Raw genomic sequence first — 22,497 nt, 5'->3', positions numbered from 1 at the left:
GAACCACTCCTGAAATTTCAAACCATAGAAAAAGAGAGACTCCTTCCTAACTAATGAAGCCAGCACCATCCTAATACTAAAACCTAGCAGAGATGCAATAAAAAAAATGAAATTTCAGGCTAATATCCCTGATGAACATTGATGTGAAAATCCTCAAAAAAAAAATACTGGCAAACCAAATCCACAGCACATCACAAAGCTTATTCACAACAATCAAGTTGGTTTCATCCCCAGGATGTAAGGCTGGTTCAACATATGTAAACCAATAAACGTAATCCATCACATAAGCAGAACCAATGACAAAAACTACACGATTATCTCAATAGATGCAGAGAAGCCCTTCTATAAAATTAAACACTCTTCATGCTAAAAACTCTCAATAAACTAGGTATTGATGGAACGTATCTCAAAATAGTAAGCGCTATTCATGAAAAACCCACAGCCAATATCATACTGAATGGGCAAAAGCTGAAAGCATTCCCTTTGAAAACTGGCACAAGACAAGGATGCCCTCTCTCACCACTCCTATTCAACACAGTATTTTAAGTTCTGGCCAGGGCAGTAAGTCAATAGAAGGAAATAAAGGATATTCAATTAGGAAGAGAGGAAGTCAGATTGCCTGTTTGCAGATGACATGATTGCATATTTAGAAAACCCTATTGTCTCAGTCCAAAATCTCTTTAAGCTGATAAGCAGCTGCAGCAAAGTCTCAGGATAAAAAAATCAGTGTAAAAAAATTACAAGTATTCCTATACACCAATAATAGACAAACAAAGAGCCAAATCATGAGAGATCTCTCATTCTCAATTGCTATGAAGAGAAGAAAATACCTAGAAATACAAGTAACAAGGGATGCAAAGGACCTCTTCAAGGAGAAGTGCAAACCACTGCTCAAGGAAATAAAAGAACAAAAACAAATGAAGAAACATTCCATGCTCATGGTTAGGAAGAATCAATATTGTGAAAATGGTCATACTGCCCAAAGTAATTTATAAATTCAATGCTATCCCCATCAAGCTACCTTTGACTTTCTTCACAGAATTAGAAACACTACATTACATTTCACACGGAACCAAAAAAGAGCCTGTATAGCAAAGACAATACAAAGCAAAAAGAACAAAGCTGGAGGCATCACGCTATCTGGTTTCATATTATACTACAAGGCTACAGTAACCAGAACCATGTGGTAGTGGTATCAAAACAGATATATAGACCCATGGAATGGAACAAAGTCCTCAGGAATAACATCACTAATCTACACCCATCTGATTTTTGACAAACCTGACAAAAACAAGCAATGGGGAAAGGATTCCTTATTTAATAAATGATGCTAGGAAAATTGGCTAGCCATATATGGAAAATTCAAACTGGACCCTTTCCTTACACCTTATGCAAAAATTAACTCAAGATAAAGACTTTAACATAAGACCTAAAACTATATAAACTCTAGAAGAAAACCTAGGTAATACCATTCAGGACATAGGGATAGGAAAATACTTCATGACTAAAACACCAAAAGCAATGGTAACAAAAGCCAAAATTGACAAAATTGACAAATGGGATGTAATTAAACTAAAGAGTTTCTGCACAGCATAGGAAACTATCATCAGAGTATACAGGCAACCTACAGAATGGGAGAAAAATTTTGCAATCCATCCGACAAAGGGCTAATATCCAGAATCTACAAAGAACTTAAACAAATTTACAAGAAAAAGCTAACAACCCTATCAATAAGTGAGTGAAAGATATGAACAGACACTTGTCAAAAGAAGTCATTTATGTGGCCAACAAACATATGAAAAAAGCTCATCATCACTGGTCACTAGAGAAATAAAAATCAAAACCACAATGAGATATCATCTCACTCCAGTTAGAATGGTGATCATTAAAAAGTCAGGAAACCACAGATGCTGGAGAGGATGTGGAGAAATAGGAATGTTTTACACTATTGGTGGGAGTGTAAATTAGTTCAACCATTGTGGAAGACAGTATGGCAATTCCCCAAGGATCTAGAACCAGAAATACCATTTGACCCAGCAATCCCATTACTGGGTATATACACAAAGGATTATAAATCATTCTACTATAAAGGCATATGCACACATATGTTTATTGCAGCGCTTTTCACAATAGCAAAGACTTGGAACCAACCCAAATACTCATCAAATGACAGACTGGATAAAGAAAATGTGGCACATATACACCATGGAATACTATGGAGCTGTAAAAAAGGATGAGTTCATGTCCTTTGCAGGGACATGGATGAAGCTGGAAACCATCATTCTCAGCAAAGTAACACAGGAACAAAAAACCAAACACTGCATGTTCTCACTCATAAGTGGGAGTTGAACAACGAGAACACATGGACACAGGGTGAGGAACACCACACACTGGGGCCTGTTGGGGGATGGGAGGGCTAGGGAAAGGATAGCATTAGGAGAAATACATAATGTAGATGATGGGTTCATGGGTGCAGTAAATCACCATGGCATGTGTATACCTATGTAACAAACCTGCATGTTCTGCACATGTATCCCAGAACTTAAAGTAGAATAAAAAAAAAATACAAAAAGTAAAATGCATAGCAAGTGCATGAAGCAAAGAACAGTAAAGAAAAAAAAAATTGGCAATGATAATTGATCAGCAAATTTTCATTCTCGCTAAGCATGCTGTAAGACTGTATAGCAAACTTATTGATGGTCTTTCCACTGTGCCAAATTTAAAATCACAAGTAAAGTTGAAATGAGTGATTTATTGGTTTCAGGTTAAAAATGTATTGCAATCTGAGAAACACAAATATATTCTTCCAACAGTCCTAATAAAGAGGTGCGAAGAATATGAAAAAGAGTTCACCCTCTGTTTTACATGGTTGTAACTGTGGAGGAAGCAAGCCACAAGCTTGTTGTAAAATGCATGTGTGATTAGGTCTTTTGTAATACTCTCAAATGTCATTTTTCCTAAGCCATTTCCTTTTTTGGCTTTTGACAAGGAAAGTACATATAACATTTCAGGAAAAATAGCTAACAGATATGCATCAGCAACAATTAATTACTGAGAGATTATAAATATGCTTTAACTATTTTATGGGTGTAATTGTGTAGAATAGGTAACAAGCTAATACAATCTTTTACCCACCCATTTCTTTATCCCTAAAGCATTGACAATTATTTTACAGTACAGAGACAAGGACAAAGCATCGATCATATGATAGGAAAATAATTAGTATGTATAACTTGTTACAAATGCATTATTCAGAATTTTATTAAATTCTGAAGAAAATAACAACACAATTTAATACTTATTTGCTTTCCATAATTAATAAGTACTTTCCTGTTATCTTCTATGTCAAAGGAAGCATCAGGCTTTTCGTATGTCCTTATCCCTAAGATACTTTAGTAAAACAGGAAGAGGAAACTGTTGAAAATAAACCTTATTTTCATATCAGTAGGAAAGCTTGAGCTTATTTATGAGCCTTTGCTTGGTGTCCCATTATCAAAGTGCCTTACACTTTGGAAATCATTTGACTGTGAATTAATTCACCTAAAACAACCCATTATGCTTGCCAAGTTCCATGTTATCAAAACATGTTCTTGTTAAATATTTACAAAGTTTTAAGCAAATTGTACAGCACGGACTGGTTTCAACCACCTTTGAATATTTCTGAAGTTTTAATTCAACTCAGTTTTAATTTTAATGTGATTCTTCAAAAATCCCAGGCCTTTGATTTAGCTAATTAGCTGTGGTTTCAAGGGATAGCTAAATTGTATGCCAGTGTATATATATTCACATTTCAGACACTGAACATCTCATTTTTTCCTAAAATATACCAAATGAACATCTGATCAAGTTTGTTATATTTCTGGACTGGGATTGAAAATGTGTTGAAATTAAGAGCATTTCATGATATATAAAAGCATTGACATACAGTCTTTGGAAACACTTGAAAATCAAAACATACAAGAAATGCATGCCCAAATATCATCAGCCCAAAGTCTAGAAAAACTCCAAAGTGTACTATACTTTGTCCACAGTGGAACTGGTATCATAAAACTGAGACAGGCATATATATTTTTTAAATTTCAATTAAAATTAAACTACACTGAAACTCTAAATTGACCAACTATAGTTCAGGAGGAAGACTCAGAAGCTACTAAAATTATCCCACTTTATATAATTGCGAACTGTATAAATACTTAAAATATGTGTTTTGTAAATATATAAACCTTTAAATTTAACAATCATGCAACTTAGCAAATTATCTTTTAGCCAGTTACATTTTATTACAAATTTTCACAAGATTCTTGGCCACACATCATATTGGCAATTGCACCTAGCAGGTGGTATATCCTAGAAAGAAATATACCCAGTTGTTGCCTAGGGAGGCTGGACATTGGGCAGTTTTCCGTTCTCCCAAGAAGATCACAGAAACCAAAACTTCAGCATTGGCTTTCCAAAAAGAAATCAGTATCCCATGCATCGACATAAATACAGGACATTCTCTGAAGCTTTGACAGATTATAAACACTCCAGGATCTCTGCAGGAATCTGAAAACGTGGTATGACTTTTTAAAAGCTGAAGTTATTTACTGAAATGAAATTTCCCTGTATAGCAGGTAAATTTCTCTATGAAACCAACTTAATATGGATCTGGAATTTGTTTTATATTTTTTCAAACACTTAGACCAAAGTGGCATTTCTTCCACATCTAGTTCTATGATGGTAACTTATATTTTGCAAATGATTTTTGCAGATGAGAGGAACCTCACATGACAGGAATTCTAAGTGATATTTCATTAATGCTTGGCTAATTTGTCTTATATAAAAAGAGACACTTGATAAAAGGCAATGTTGCATCTGATTACTTACAACCATAGTTTTAATTTTATAGGCATATTTCTAAGTATTTTGTTCATTATTTTACTGTGCATTATGAACAGAAGAAAAAATTATGATAGTTATATGCAAAAATTACTTTAGTACAAAAATGATGATCTATTACAGGTTATAAAAGCTTTATTTGTTTTACTATTTTAATTTCTGGATTTAATAAACTTTCACTATGGAAGCACTGTAAGGCATTTTAGTGAAAACTAATTAATAGCTTTGTGACTACAACAACCTATAAGGGCAAATAACTAGGAGTAGATAGACTAGAAACAACTCATATGATGGGAGAGAGAGACGAACTATAAAGGCACCAAATCCTGCCTATAAGGTGCAATTGGTGCACTTGTTGTTTACAACTTCCTTCAAATTTCAATGATGCCTTGAGCCTCGTATAAATGTTTTAACTTGAACCAAGGTGTAGGTATTGTCAGAATTTCTGCACAATCTTCTGTTCAAAAAGACTTACTAGCATTATATACAGTTTGAAGTACATCTATCCTAAGGGAAACTGTACAGGCTTTTGGGGTCAGAGTGAAAGAACGGAGAAACAGGAAATTATTTCTATTTATTTTTTTGTCCATAGTACTAAATGATTACCTGTAATAGACTGTGTGATGCTGTTGGGCCATAATCATGATGAACCATTTTTCAATGACCATAAGATTTTTCATTTACTCAGTCTTTCTCAAGAAAATATACACATACTACACAGAGGTTAGGTACAACCTCTGTGCCCAACCTCTCTAACTTTTCTAAGATTGAATTTCATAGAAGCAGGATCCAAATTTATTTTTTCTTTTGAGACAGGTTCTGTGCTCTGTGCCCCAGGCTGGAGTGCTGTGGCACAAACATGGCTTACTGCAGCTTCTAACTTCCAGGCTGAAGTGATGTTTTTGCCTGAACCTCACACACCATCACGCCTGGCTAATTTTTTGCATTTTTGCAAACTCCTGTCCTCAAGTGGAGGCCAGGAGCTCGAGATGAGCATGGGCAATGTATTAGACCACTGGTGGCCTTCCAAACAGCTGAGGTTGCAGGGTGAGCCACTGCGCCTGGCCCAAATCTATTTTGCTGGATCTCATATCATATGACTTCATATTCTTCTTATGCAGATCAGGGAGTACTTAATGCATATCTAAGATTCATTGAACCAAACACATGTATACTTAGCGTCTACTATGGGTGAGGAATCCTTACAGACTCACCGACTGTTTTGAGGTATACTTTTTCCTACCTGATAGATAAGAAACTGAATTTCAAAGTTCTAGGCCTCTCATCACAAGCATTTGTCCTAGAGTTTGTTTGTTTGTTATTGTTTTAACCTGTTAAGTTCCTGTGTTTTAGATTGCAATGTCCTTAGTTGATGGTATTTTTGTTTATGTTGGGGATGGGATGTTGTTTCTTCTACCTCAATGACAGTTATTTCTCTATGACTCTTGAATTCTAAAATCTGTTTGTTTCCTTCTTTTCAACATTAAGATTCTCAGGGATGACTCATTTGTTCCAACACATTTGCCTATCCTTTGAAAGGAAGACTTTCCAAGACTCACCTGTTTTGACACATTTTAGCTATTTTCCTACAAAAGTCTGGTCACCTATAATTTAAAAAAAAGTTTCAATACTGTTTCAGTAGTCTATTCAGAGTGGGATATTGAAATGATTAGAAAAATAGTGTAAGCTATGGGAGAATGACATGGCAATAATGCACAGGGAAAAAAAGCAGTATTAGCAAAATATTACTAAAATATGTTGCTAAGTGTCTTAAAAGATAAAGCTAAAAAGCATTTTCAAATGTGTTGACCTCCCTGGTTTTGCTACCCTTGTTAAACACATATAAACAAGGTATTACTAAAGTATTTCTAGCCTAGATTTAGAAAATCCTCAGAAAAATATAAATATTCTATAAGTTTCATGTTAGTCTGAGAAAGTATCTACCACTGGTAAGCTGGTGGACTATACAGGATGCTGCTAAAATGTGTATTGAGTGTTACAAGTTAAGAGAAGAAGCTAAACCATAGTAAAATGTTACAAGGGCTAGCTACAAGAATAGTCATATATGGTTTCTAACAAGAAATAAATGCATACATTCCAAAAGATGAGTAAGGCTGCGCATGGCATGTTGTGTTTAGTTTGAAACCTTTATGTGTTAAGTATAAAGAAATCAGAGACAGTTTAGAAGAGACTGCCAATAATGCAAAAAACAAAAAAAATTGAAGAGCTTCTTGACAGAAGATAAATACCTTATAAAAATTGATTAGCTGCTATTTAAAGTCATAACTGAAAATCATATCTTGGTTTCAAAATAAATTAACATTAAAATCCGAATGATTTAAAGATAATATTTGTGGCATAAGAGATAATTTTTTGGGCTGAAAGATAATGAAGTAACTGAAATGGAAATAACAACATATTAAGGAATACATGGCAAGGAGGTTATATATATCATAAAACAGTCTAACTTTACTTTTGTTTTAAAAATGCATTTGTAAGAGTACATTCATAATTTTTGCACTGAAAACTATTGTTTTACTAGTACTTTCTCAGATATGGCCTAAATAGTCAATTGTTAGATACAGTATGATCAGCAACTACAATTAATTGCAAAAGGCAACTGGTTATTTTTCTCAACTTAGTTTCAATAATATCAACATTTTTCTATGTGATATTTACAAAGCATCATAAACATAAGAGAGCATGGAAACACACATACATGCAAACAAAACATTTAATGTACTTCCTGGAGCCATACACAAGTCTATAATAATAAGTTTTATTAACATAAAAATGACTGAGTGAGACAATGCTCAAGTTGCAGGCACAAACAAACGTATTTCATGTAAGTTTTGATACCTGCAAAATACTGTTAGTTTTTTAAAAACAATATTAGCTATATAATTCATTTTCATGAAATTCTATTTATAGTAGCTTTATCAAATGCACTATCCTCATGTGGCAGATGAGACAATTGAAACAGATAGAGACAAATATTTTTTCTATTCAATTTCTATCTTTTTCTCCTTACTTTTATATAATTGAAATTGAACCAGGAATGTCCCAAAGCAAGTTATATCTGTTTTCATGTTGACGACAGAATAAATATTTGTAAAAGCATTTTTATAAGTTCTTGCACTTACAAGAGAGAGCTAAGGACATAGTAATGATTGTTTATAGATGTAAAATATATATCATCACTATAACATTTTATGCAAATGCATCAGAAATAAGTTTGCAGAGCAAGAACAATAATTAGCATGACTCTCAGAAAGCTATACTCTGGTTTTGATGAGATTCTGTATACATTTTATTAACTTTTTGTGTTGATATTTTTAAAAATTACATTCTGTCTCAAGCATTTTTATGAGCTTTCCTTTATTTTTCCAGGCTTATTTGTAGAAGGAAAACACCATTACCATATTTATAGAAAAATCATAACTTCCCACTTTAAGTCTACTTCTCGACATCTTGAATTTTACCCTATTTTAAAATTTGCCTTTGAACTTGGCTTCTTCAAATTTGTCTATACTTAAGACATATTGCTTCATGTAAGGTTTCTCAATGTTACCTTTTCAGCAAAGCTAAAGTGTAGAATTTTTTATGTCATATTTAATATTAAAAGTGCCTTATAAAAATATAGTAATCTACTTTGCAACCAATAAGTGAGTTCAATGCACATAATACTTAAATTTTTAAAAGGTTATTTCAAATTTTATTTGGATTGTAAAAACAAAAGATAAAATAGGACAAAATAACTTTTATCGAAACCATGTTTTGCTGACAGTTTTTTAAATTATTATCAACTAGGGCTAATTTTGCATGCCCTACAGAGTTCATTTGGCAAGGCCTGCAGTGCAAGAGGGGAGCTGAAGTTATGAAGTTATTTGAATGTAGCGAGTGGCGGCCAGAAATGTTACTAACAATACATATGAGAGACTCCCACCCCAAAAAAGAATCATCCAGTACAAAATGTTAATAGTACTGAATTTCCCTGCTTCGAAGTAGTCTTGAGATTAGTCAGTATTTAGAAAATGTAAATTAGGAGGTTTGCTGCACCTATTTATTCTCCTTATTCAGCTCCTGCTTATAAGTGAGAATATGCAGTATTTGGTTTTGTGTTCCTGTGTTACTTTGCTGAGGATAATGGCTTCCAGTTCCATTCATGTTTCTGCAAAGGACAGGATCTCATTTCTTTTTATGGCTGCATATAGTATTCTATGGTGTATATGTACCACACTTTCTTTACTTAGTCTATCATTAATGGGCATTTGAGCTGACTATATATCTTTGCTATTGTGAACAGTGCTGCAATGAACATATGCATGCCATGTATCTTCATAATAGAATGATTTATATTATTTTTGGGTATATACTCAGTAATATATTACTGAGTATATACCCAAAAATAATTTATATTATTGCTAGGTCAAATGGTATTTCTGGTTCTAGCTCTTTGAGGAATTGCCACACTATCTTTCACAATGGTTGATCTAATTTACATTCCCACCAACAGTGTAAATGTTTCCTATTTCTCCACAGCTTTGCTAGCATCTGTTGTTTCTTGACTTTTTAATAATCGCCACTCTGACTGGCATGAGATGGTATCTCACTGTGGTTTTGGTTTGCATTTCTTAATGACCAGTGATCATGAGCTTTTTTTGTTTATGTTTGTTGGCACAGGTTTACCTATGTAAGAAACCTGCACATCCTGCACCTGTATCTTGGAACTTAAAATTAAATTTAATTCTCTTTTTAAAAAAGAGAATTTATATGAGGAAATAAACCGATTTATTTCCTTTACAAGCTGAGAAGATTTCAGGTGTGATAACTGAATAATCAACACTTTTCTGAATAGCCTTTGTCTATTTTATTATCTAATAAATCAATCATATTTTAATGCATTTGTTGAAGACATAGAACTTACATAAATAAATTTTAAAAGCTCTTACTAATCTAACATAATATTAACTGAATTTACTTTTTACAATTTGCCAGGTTCTCATATGCAAAATTACACACACGCACACACAGATTGAGAAAAAATGCTACATAATATTGGTATAACCTCTGAAAAATTACTGAATTATTTCCGTGGCCTCGTTATGCCTATGAATTCAGTTACCTCAATATACTGATTATTTTCCAAATTGTCTCTAATGATAATCTTTCTTCTTCAGCTTCAGAAGCACTCAAGGACTATTGGTACTTTCTCATAGACACTCTTAGTACACTGTTCAGTGTAAAGTAAATACACAGTAAACGCTATTGACAAGACCATAAATAGAATCAGATTGTGAATAAGCCTGCCTAGTTCACCAATGTATCCAAATACCTTGCATAATACCATATATAGCTTAGTCTCACTCAATATTTATTAAATGAATGAATAAATGAAGTGGAAAGTTCATCGATTCATTTTTAATTCCATACAATATCTCTTCTTTGAGATTAATGAAGCTAGAGAAGCCAAAAGTTACAAAGTCCTTAATATTTTGTATACTTTGGAATGCAGAATATATTTAAGGTGGAAAATAGTTGAATTAGTTGGCCATATGTGTTGATGTGACTTTAATTGTTGGTTCACACAATGTAAAAGCAGAATAGCAAAGTTAATAAACTAGCAGGTGGATTATAGCACAACAGTCTGTGATGAATAGCGAGAGGTTGAAGGAAACCTATTGACTTCTCCAGTTGTAAACTGCTGAGATAGCATTCTTTGTTAGAACATTTCTTTCACATTAGGAAAAAAAAAAATTTCAATCTCTTAAAGTCCATGTGTGCTTTGTTGGGGGAAAAAACAGATTATTTTACATCTGTTTACTTTGTAAATGAAAACAGGTTCAAATCAGACTTATAGATGTACCAAAACTTAGAGGCCTCCAAGGTCTCTTCACAAAGGTAAGAACAAATATAAAAAGAACTTCTGTTTTCATTTACGTCTTGCAATATTAACCATACTATGATACTAAGTAATATTGATTATACTTAGAACTGAAATAATGGACTATAAGAATTCCACATTCAGGTAAAAGTATTAATTAAATCAATAAAAACAAAATCAAAATTCAATAATTTTGTATTGGAAATCATATTTTCATGTTCTTTCACATTTAGAGGTTACAATGAGGATGTGTTGAAGATGGCTGGACTTATGACTTCATATTTAGGTAGGAATTAGGTGAGTGTCATTTGAAAGCTACAGAGATATATATAAAATGTGCAGTATATATTTTACTGTTCTTTTTTTTTTTTTTTTTTGAGACAGTCTCACTCCATCACCAGGTGCCAGTTCACTGTTCTTTTTAAGAATACATACTTTTTTCAGATACTCAGAGAAACGTGTAGATTTTTTTCTAAAATTTTCTTTAAAACATATAGTTCAATATTATCACATTTCCTCTCTAACAGTGGTAAATTAGAACAGAAGAACTCTGCTATCTGCAACATTTACTTTATAATGTAGATTTTTAACTGCTTCTCATTGCACAATATTTCAGATTATATTGTACAATGTAATTTAAAAATTATTCTTATTTTCATTAAATATTTTAGTGTAATTTCTTTGTGCCTTGTATATGTAAAGGGATAAAATTTATCAGGTTGTGTCTTTTGGAAATAATTTGTCTTTGTTTAGGAGAATAATTTTACACACCACTTGCAAGTACTGAGTACATGCTTTAGAAAGAAATACCCTGAAGAGAAGTAAATATCACTGGTTAAGAAGAATAAAACCCCAGAAATGTAAGAATAGTAGATTTCTGACAATTAAGACAGGAATAGACAATTAGGTGGAACTTGCATTAGGGATTTGCTACAATAAATAGTTTTCATAATTACATGTAATACAGTTTGAACTGTGAGTGTTCCCAACATCCTATTGACATCCAACACACAAGAAGATGCAGTATTTCCAAGCAACCAGAAAAGCAAAATGTCCCTGCCCACAATTATAAATCATGTCACCTATTAAAATACCCATTTGACAAATGTGATGAAATATTCACATGCATCAAGTTGCTTAGATTCATCAAGCAGCATATTTAAAAAGATAATATATACACAGCCTGTTCTTTTTAGGTTCAAATGAATTCCTAGTAAACAAGTTTACTAGAATTTGTCTTACTATTTTCTTATTTTTATTTTCATTTTATGTTTTAGAGACTCTGCCTCATTCTATCACCTAGGGTGGAGTTTTGCCACAATGAAAGAAGGGCTAGCAGAGGCTTCAGGTGGGAGTAACGGAATGTAATTTGGTGACATGGACTTATGCTTACCAGGTCATGCAGCACAAACTGTAAGTCTTTACTTTTTAATTTTTGTGGTGTATATATTTATAAGGTACATGAAATATCTTGATACAGGCATGCAATATGTTATGACACATCGTGAAAAAATGGGGCTATTGATCTTTTCAAGCATTTATCCTTCGTGTTACAAACTATCCAATTATGCTCTTTTAGTTATATCAGAATGTACAATTAAATTTTTTTTACCATAGTCACCCAGTTGTGCTATCAAATACTGGATAATATTCATTTTTTTCTATGTGTTTTTCCCCGCCATTAACTATCCCTACCTCTCTCCCATTTCTGTACTATTCTTCTCAGCCTCTGGTAAATATCCCTCTACTCTCTATCTCTATTTTAAAGGTTAAATTTATCTTCAGACATTAAGAATACCACTGTAATGTAAGAGCAATGTTTTAGCTTTGCAATTTCACTCTTTAAAGGGACAAGTTTCTTACTGCTCTGGAATGTTTGATATTCTTTTATTAATTTTTTCCAGTAAATAATAGATAGTGTACTTTAATTAAAATGTAATTCATATTAGACTCCAGCTCTGCTCAAACTACTGGATGCTTTCAATTTCCATCTGAAGTTATTCCAGTATCTTTATATAGAATATAAGATCCTGTACTGTCTTGGATATCTGCTCTTCTCTCAGACCTCATCTCACCATTCTGCCCCTTTCTCAATAGACTACAGCAGTTAACATCCTGCCAGGATTTATACTTGTTCTTCCTGCCTGGGGCACTCATTCTAGATATTTCTGTGAACAATCTCAAGGAGCACTTGAAAGCTTGAACAACTATAGGTTTGACAAATTAATAAGTACATGAACAAACTTATTTTAGAGTTTGGGAAGATTTCATTTAGAAAACTGCTTCAATTGCAGTGATTCTGTAAAAGGTTTATTTCCTTTTCCAGGAGAGAGTGGATATTTTAAACCACGAATCTGTTTTCTTAGAAAGATACCCATTAGCATATACTTTGAATAAATCCTCTGATATACAGTTATCTAAAATGGAAAATTTAACAATTCTCTAGATGTGTGATTTCATTTCCTGCAGTCAGAGAGTGTAAAAGTGTATTTTAAAAAGTAACAAAATGAAATAAAAGCTAAAGGAAAATTCCAATGTAAATATCAGTTACCAATTTTTAGAAGAAATATGCTTTGAACTTCCTCTGAGAGACCACTTTTTTTTAACTACTTCTTGGTAAAGTCATATTTCCTATTCTTTTATCATTAAATGCATATTAATTCCAGACTACCAAATTAATATTGAAAATAGTTTTTCTTCTAAGGAAATTATTCATATTTGATTGCATACGATTATACATAGCTTTTTATATCTCACTTATTACATACCTTTTTATATCTCACTTATTTTTTGAAAAACAGTGGGTAATTCAACAATACATTCAGCAACATTTTGCAACAAGCAAACTGAAAAATATATCTTTTGCTCATTTAAATATGTTAGCTCATTCAAGTATATCAGGAATGTTAAAATAGCTAATTACCAGTATTTATTTTTGTGAATATATAAGTTTTCACACTTTACATATTCTCTACAAAAATAATGTGTTCATGCAAATACTTTGTTAGTCTTAACTTTCTTTACCATTGCATGCCAGAAACTGAATACATTTACTGCTTTACTAAAAGAAAAATGGCGCACTTCAAAAATAATTTTGAGTAACAATGATGGCATAATTTATACTCCAAAGAAAACGTTAACACAATGTAGAGATTTTTAAATTGCGTTTGTTTTTAAATGTATGCATTTATTTAAATTGACACATTTGTATGTATTTATGTTGTACAACATGATGTTTTGAAGCACATATACACTGTGGAGTGGTTAATCTAGCTAATTCAGATATGTATTTACCTCACATAATTATTATTTTTATGGTGAGAACACAACATCCACTCTCAGCATTTTACAAAAGTATAACATACTATCATTGACTAGTCACCATGCATTACATAAAGGAGTGTAGTTCTTAGGTAGAGTGTATGACAGGTGGATAAGAAAGAAAAAATAAGTAATAAGCAACATTTTAAGAAATTTTGAATATTGAATGTGCTGTCAATTTATCAATACTTAAAAATCAATAATTTATTTTATTGAGTTACAGATCTAGAATAAACTAGATTAGTCCTAATTTCCATTTATGTGTTTTATAGATATTTTTATGACAAAAAATAATTGAGTAATATAGATACAAATTTCAGTAAATATACTTTTGACCCAGAGGTATACCTTTTGAGCTCTTAAATCTTTTGTGTAATTTTATTTTTAAAAATGTATCATATATTATTCTTCAGCCATAAAGACATTCTTTGCTATGGAATATGGGGTTTTTATTGTAATTTAGAATCACTGTAACTCTTGCTGAGATTCTGCTGTAATCAATAGGTCACAAACAGCTAGGAACTTGCACTTAGATCAGAGAGACTTTAAGATCTTAATATTTCCACAAATAGCATTTGTCTTCTTTTAGGTGCTCAGGTCAAAATATGTGGCAGCATTTATTGCTCCTATTTTACATCCAATTCAACAATAAATTTCTGTTGATACTACCTTCGAAGCAAATGCAAAATCTTACCACTTACTACTATCTCTATCACTACTCCTTTGGTCCAGGATACTATTTTCTCTTGCCTGGCCTGTTTAAAATGTGAGCTATGAAAAACACTTAACAACTAGTCTGCCTGAGTAATGATTTCTTGGAATGCTCAATTATTATAAACAACAAATATGGTCACAGTGGTAAATGATAGTGACATAAAATGAAGGGAAGTAATTAAAGTTTAAGAGAAAGTGGCAACTGGATTTGGGAGTGTATTCTCTGTAGAGGGAAGGAAGAGAATTTGATGAAGAAGAACCAGTTCTTGGAATATTTGAATTCTAATAAACGGTGTTTAAAATAAATTGTTGTTAATGCAGTTTTCCAATGAATTCTATTGCATACTTTGAACATAAGTCTGATGGAAAAAAGCTCCCTATATGCATTTAACAAATTTATGAACAGCAATAAATCACCCCTATTGCTACATAATTGACTTTCAGTAATAAATATACTAATCTTTCTTATGCATTAAAATAGTGCTAACAGTTAAGTCAAAACTCTGACAATAAAAATAAAAATAAGATGTCTTATATAAATGTCTAGAAATCATTATTTCACTCTTTCTTTGCTCCATTTACTTTTTGTAAAACTTTACTGGCTGCCAAGGTCCTGCTATACAGTAAATGTGATGTATAAAGTTAGGGCATATTCTACGTAGGTGAAAGTGTTTCCTGCTGTGCCTTTCAAAAAACAGCAGTATCTTGGAGGAGACAGAAATGGTTTCATGTAATTTCAAAATTTTAGTAAATACCCAAAGAGAACATAAAGAAGCTCAAAGTTCTGACAAGACAAAGATAGTAGCAGCCCAGATAAATATGGGAGATGCTAACTAAGGGTAATATTTAGTCTCAGTTAGTATGGAAGGTACTGGGCATAAAAACCGTATCTGGTAAAGAAAATGCCAAAAGAATGTTAATAAAATTCTCACAACTTTAATGATATTTTAATGAAAATTTCAAAATGGGTATCAATATTTTAAAGCTAAAATAAATACATAATTTAAATGTTCTTTTTAAAGTCTTTTCCAGACTTTTTATTTTTTAGCCATTTATACTCAAAAGATAAAATAGGTAGAAATATTTGCCTAATATTCACATGCTTATTTTGGAGTACTATATATGTCATTATTCATATTCACTTATACCCAAGACTAGTATTTATTAGACTGGCAAAATTTCCTTTCTTCTTGAAAAATTTTATTGCTATATATTCACCAAAGTTTTTATAAATAAAATAAACATTTCAGACTTATCCTCATGAGTAAATATTTTTTTCACTTGAAACAATTAGGATTTGCTTCTATAGATCACACTGAGTCTGGCAATAAAGCTCACTGCTACAGCTGCACTCACTTCAGTGAATTACTTTTTAATTACCAACAATTCTTCTCATTTGGCTTGGATGACCAGACTAGCATCTGGGAATTAAGGGGGAAAAAACGGCTTCTCCAAACAACAAATTTTCTTAGCTGTACAAATCCTTTTATTATTATTATTCTTATTTTTAGCTCAGATTTAATGTTATTACTTTTTCTTTCAATACTACTAATTTTAGGCAAAATACCAACAAAAAGCTAAAAAATAAGTTCTGGCAAAGCCTAGCAATTAAATCAGCAGTCTGAGATTTCTCCCCAATGGAATTTTCAAACTTCAATGCCAATTGGCACAACCTATTTTAGAAAAGTGTAAACTCAATTTTAGAGGAGACTACTTTTCAGACGAAATTATTTCTGTCATGGATGTCTGGGTCACCTTTCAAGCTGTAACATTTCTACTTCCTTTAGTCTCTTCCAAAATTCTGGGAAATAAGTTCCCTAGATAATCCACTAGACTGGAAATAACTAAACTAGCCAGCCTGAATAAAGAAGAGCTCCAAAACAGTGTTTTCCATCTGAGAATTAGGAAAAAAAGAGAGAATCTCCCAGACAGGTTTTAACATCTTTGGATACTCTGCTTATAGAAAAGTCTCACACAGAGTCTGTTGGTTAGTTCCCAAATCACACTCTGCTATAAGAGCTTTGCACTTCTTTTCTGTAAATAAAGGAGTCATTATGTTCAACCATTATGTTCAGCAACTGCCTGGGCTTCTCTCTCTCATGTATCTTCTGACTGCATTGAAAAAAAAAAAAAAAAAGTCTTTCTAAAAGAAACCACCCCTTTCTCCTTAATATTTTCAGAATAATGTATTTGATAAATCAAGTTCTGGCACAACATTTTCATCAGTTCAATTTAGAAGGCATAACAGCATTTGATATTTCACAACCAGGTAGAGGTATTTAACATTCAGCATTATTTACTGAATGGTATCCTTCAGCCTCAAAAAAATTCTTGATAATGGAAATTAAAAAGTATGTGTATTAGCAAAGATCTTAGTTCTTATAGGTTCTATATTCTGGAGGGAAGCATTGAAAGCCAATAAAAAGAGAAAGAACCGTTCTGGGCACATGTATAATCAGAAAAATAGAATTAGGTTAAGGTTTAGAGAGGACATTCCAGGAAAGTTACTAAGAAGGAAGTTCTTGTGTATTCAAAGAAACTGAAAGAATGCAAATATGGTGGACGCTTAGGGAAGGTAAAATGTTTCACTGCCAGCGAAACAGCTAATGGCAAGTCATCATGGGCCCTGTAGGCAAGCAATAAGGATTTTTTTTTTGGCACTGGAATTCAATAGTTCTATGCTAGAGAATAAGACACTAATTTTTATTAAGAAACATCAAGGTATCTTCAGAGCAAGAATTGAAGCAAGAAGGTCATATAAATGATAATATCAGTAATCACCATAAGAAATGATGTGGGATTGGATTAAATAAGGATGGAAGCAAAAAATCTGAAGAAAAGTCAATGGAAAATTGGGTGTTTTTTTGTTTGTTGTTTGTTTTGTCTTTTGCTATGAAAGTAAAGCTTTCAAAATTATCTAATGGCTAATATGTGGGAGTATCAGTCGGAGATATCCACATTTAATTATAGTTTTGCCTTTAATAGTTGTCTAGATGATAGTGCTATTTACCGGCACAGAAAATGCTTGGGTGGGAGCACATTCAAATTGAGGACAAGGTTCTGTTTTGAACACGTTAATTCTAAGATGTCTGATAGACTTACAATTGACAGATTGACTAGTACTAGGAAATTTTGACTTGAATTCACAGGTAAGGGCAGACCAGAACATTTAAATTTGGGAGTAATTAATAAATGGATAACATTTAAGCTGTAAGACTGGATGAGTATACATATTTCAAAATATATTGTGCCATATGTATACAATTATGTCAATTAATAAAGAAAACAAAAGACTTCATGAATTCATCTAGGATAAGTTAGAGAAAATAAGGGGCTCACAAGGCTCAAGCATAGTGCATTCTACAGTTAGGATCCAGTAAAGAAGGTTTAGAACTAATAGCCAATGAGAGAGATGTGAAGTTCTAGAAGCAATGAGAAAGAATGTTTAAAGGACAGAATAGTACAGAGAGTTAAATGCTGCTGCTAATGTATATTTTTTAGGCACAGAAAGTTAAACGCTGCTGCTAATATATATATATTTTAAAGTAAAGTGGCTATTAAATCAGGCAAACAGTAGTTTTAACAGAATACGGCTGGCATTCAGATATGGTAGAAGGAACACATAGAAAAAGTTTCAAATATAACACTTAATGGATTTGGGGGGACTTTATTTTGTGTGTGTTTTTACAAGGAGAATGCAGAAATAGAGATGGAAGGACCTAGAGAGAAATGTGGATATCAACATTTCTTAATAAATTCAGATATTTAAAATTAAAACATAACCTGTTTTTCATACAAGAAAGTAATTTTAATAGATATAAAAATCACTTTATGAATGTGTCCATTCTCTACCAGAATAGCTCTATTATAATTAAACTCAATATTTATTAACCATGGCCTCAATTCAATATAGAAAGCTATGAACTAGACTTCAAATGTAGGAACTATCATTCATAACCTCCAAAGATACACTTCTGTATATAGTACTGCATTTGATTAAATTCTCAAATTTGATGTAACTTTTGCTATTCATGAGGAACACCAAAGTTCCAAGTGTAGATTATTTCCACCCCTTAATTTCACACGTTTTGATCCCAATCAACATCTTGCACCCAAACTCCATCTTACCCAGTTTCTAATTTCCAGAAGGTCAGCCTTAGAAAATAGTCTAGAAAATATTTATTCTGTAATGTCAACAGCTTTTTTGTACTTATGAGTTTCTTTTAAGAGAAAATTAGAGTATGCATTATTATTTTTAAATCATTTCCTGTAGAGTTAAGTTCTTTTTATTATATTTTCTTCTCAACAGCCTTAAGTATCATGCCTATCAAATGATGGTATGCCTGGTATAAATTCAAAAGGAATTTTCCTTTACATTTATTTATCAAAGTCACAATACATATTGACTTGTTTCATATTTAAAGTAGGTCTTGCCTATATAGTTTGTGATTTTAAATGAATTCTCTGAATGATGCTGTTTTATTATTGGGAGAATAGATTATTTGCCTAATTTATATTATTTACCTTTTCTCTATTCTAGCTACTGCTTGAGACCATTCTTTTCTATTGAAATCATTCATTTTATTTTTCAGTATGGAAGATTTGCTTCATGTTAGGTGCATGTGTTTGGCCCCTGGACTTTCCAATTGCTGTGTATACACATGTATGGATGTATATGTACATATATACATGCATGTCTTATTTTCTCATACTCTCTTACACATTTTTCCCAAACTGACTCCCATACTACCCAGTCTATGGGATCCTTACTACTTGATACGGTTTGACTGTGTCCCCGTCCAAATCTCATCTTGAATTGTAACTCCCACAATTTCCATGGTTCATCGGAGGAGCCCAGTGGGAAGTGATTGAATTATGGAGCCAGTCTTTCCTGTGTTGTTCTCGTGAGAGCGAATGATTCTCTCAAGATCTGATGGTTTTAAAAAGAGGAGATTCCCTGAACAAGCTCTTTTTGCCTGCCACCATCCACATAAAAGATCCTCTTTGCCTTCTGCCATGAATGTGAGGTTTCCCCAGCCATGTGGAACTGTAAGTTCAATTAAACTTCTTTGTTTTTTATATTGCTCACTCTTGGGTATGTCTTTACCAGCAAGCATGAAAATGGACTAATATGCTACTGTATTTCCCTTTTAAAAGCAAAGCAAAACAAACAAGAAAAAACCCAGCTCTCTCCTGGAATTTTAAATTTTCTTGCTTTAATTTGTGCAGAATTCTTATCAGGTTTCTGCAAACCCTCATCACTTCCTTCATTGGAGACTTGTTTCCTTTACCCTTAACCTTACCTTGCTTCATTTTATCCCTCGGTTATCCTTGTATGCTCACTTTAATATATTTTTAATAATAGGTATTCAATGTTAAATTTCTAAATCCCTTCAGCCCTAAAAATGTATGTCTAATCAGCCTGTTCTCACTACTTGGTATATAACTTGGTAGGAGAAAGAATTTGAAGTGAAAAAACATATCTCTTTCAGTATTTGAAAACCAATCTCCACTGTCCTCTAGGATTTAGAAATATTAATGAGAAATCTAATACAGTAAGTCTTCACTTAATGTAATTGATAGGTTCTTGGAAACTCGACTTTAAATGTAATGTTATATAAGGATACTAGTTTTACCACAGGCTAATTGACATAAACAAGAATTAACCTCTTAGGGCATATTTCTGGTCACAAAAAATATTACCAAAACACTTTAACAATAAAGATTCAAAAGCACTTTCAATATTCAACATTCAAATAAATGTGAGCTATACATTCATTTAAGAGAAATTAATAAAAGCTAGTAAGATAATTATGTACCCAATTTCTTGGTGAATCAGTGAATAATAGCAGTCCTAGAAGTGTGGGAGTAATACAAGGAATATGTTTGCAAAGCAAACATTGCTAGAAGCAGCTCCTACCACTACGCAGTTCAAAAACAAACAATATCAACTATCCAAGGCTCCCTGAGCCCCTTCGAACCACATTTATTTATTAAGACAAATACAGGCATTTTAACAAGCAAATAACATTCTAGCGATGGCTGCATGCAAACATTTAAAGCCTTTGAGACTATTACTACGACTATTGGAAGAATAATACCAAGTGTTTGGAGAATGCTCCTCACCCAGAGTTTCCATAAACCAAATGAACTAAAATCAAGTAGATCAAAGAATAAGCTAGATAAAAAGTTTACTCACTTAACAAAGCCATTTCTTCGTTAATCCCCTATAACTGAATCCCTATAATCTTCACTTGATGTATCTCTCTACAGGCCACAAGGGTCAGGAGCTGCACAGATACTTCTCTGTTTAGCCAATTCTATTATTTAGCATAACTTTCACAAGACAATTTAGTCTGCTGTGTAACTAAAGCCTTTACAGTAGAATCAGCTATAAAGCTTATCCTGAGGGATACCTTTCTAATCATTGCTTATTTTACCCCAAACCATGAAAAAAGGATCTAATAAATGATGCCCTTCTAGAAAAGTGAAGTCCTCCTGGCAATGTTCTTTTTAACCCATGATGCAGACCACATCACTTATTGTCTTGCACTTGTATGATTATTGCCTACAAATTTTTGTTTTACAGTAATTAGAATTTATTCATTCACACATTTCTAATCTGCTTATTTCAGTTTAGGGTTCCAGGTGTTCGGAGGCAATCCAGGTGGCTCAGGGCACCAGGGGGGAACCAACCTGGACAGGAATAATGTAAATACACCAACTTCCCTAACAGGCATAACTCTGAGATGTGGGAGGAAACCAGACATCCAGAGAAAACCTACACAGACATAAGAGAATGTGCATACTCCATAGAGGCAGTGGCCCCAGCCAGAAATAATTTTATTTTCTCATCAAAGTTATAACAAAACGTTGAAAAAAAGTACTTTGACAAACTGTTTTACCATTAAATTACTGCAACTTTGTAGATTACCTACTTTCTCTATGAAACCCAAAATTTCTGCATGTGTATTTGTTCTTGTTGTTCACAATAATTTTTACAGGTACCGGTACAGATTATATTTATGCCATTTGGTAATATTAGTATAAAGACTGCTTTTAATGATCTTTTAAAAAAGTTCTTTTGAAAAATGTTTCAATTTTTTAGTTTTTCATTTTTACTTTGAAAAATATGTTCTTGTCAAGATATTGAACCAATGGTGGAGTCTTCATTTTATATTCGTTTTGGTACATAGTAAGGACTTGATATTTTGAATCAATATCTTCATCATTTTGTCATTTTATGAGCAACTTCCTTAATGTAATTTAGCCCTTCTATTGACTTTTTAAAAAATATTCTGATGAGCCAAGAAAATCTAGCAACTTCCTTTTTTTAAATAATTGATTTAATCCTCAGAAACTTTTAGGAATAGATAAGGAGGGGAATCAATGGTGTGGGATGTAAAACAGACAAGCTCAATTTTAGGACAGCTACCTTTAAATGTTCAGTTACTTTAATGGTTAATTCTATTATTGGCTAATTCTATTTCTTTCTCTTTCTCATTTTCTGTCTTTGTCTCTCTCTCTCTCTTAGCCCAGATGGTGTGTGAGTACAGAGGTGTGTAGGAAATAAGCTTGCATGATCTCATACCAGCCATGAAGGAGAGTCTGTAGAGCAGCATGCCTGTGCTCTGGCTGGCCCCTCATTGTTTTCCACTGTGGTAGGGGTGGGGATAGATATGACTAACCTATTCTCCAAG

Source organism: Sapajus apella, unplaced genomic scaffold (genome assembly GCF_009761245.1).
Source record: "Sapajus apella isolate SASKATOON/1434 unplaced genomic scaffold, GSC_monkey_1.0 scaffold9, whole genome shotgun sequence".
In the NCBI taxonomy this organism is placed as follows: Eukaryota; Metazoa; Chordata; class Mammalia; order Primates; family Cebidae; genus Sapajus; species Sapajus apella.
This window is presented reverse-complemented; position numbering follows the sequence as displayed.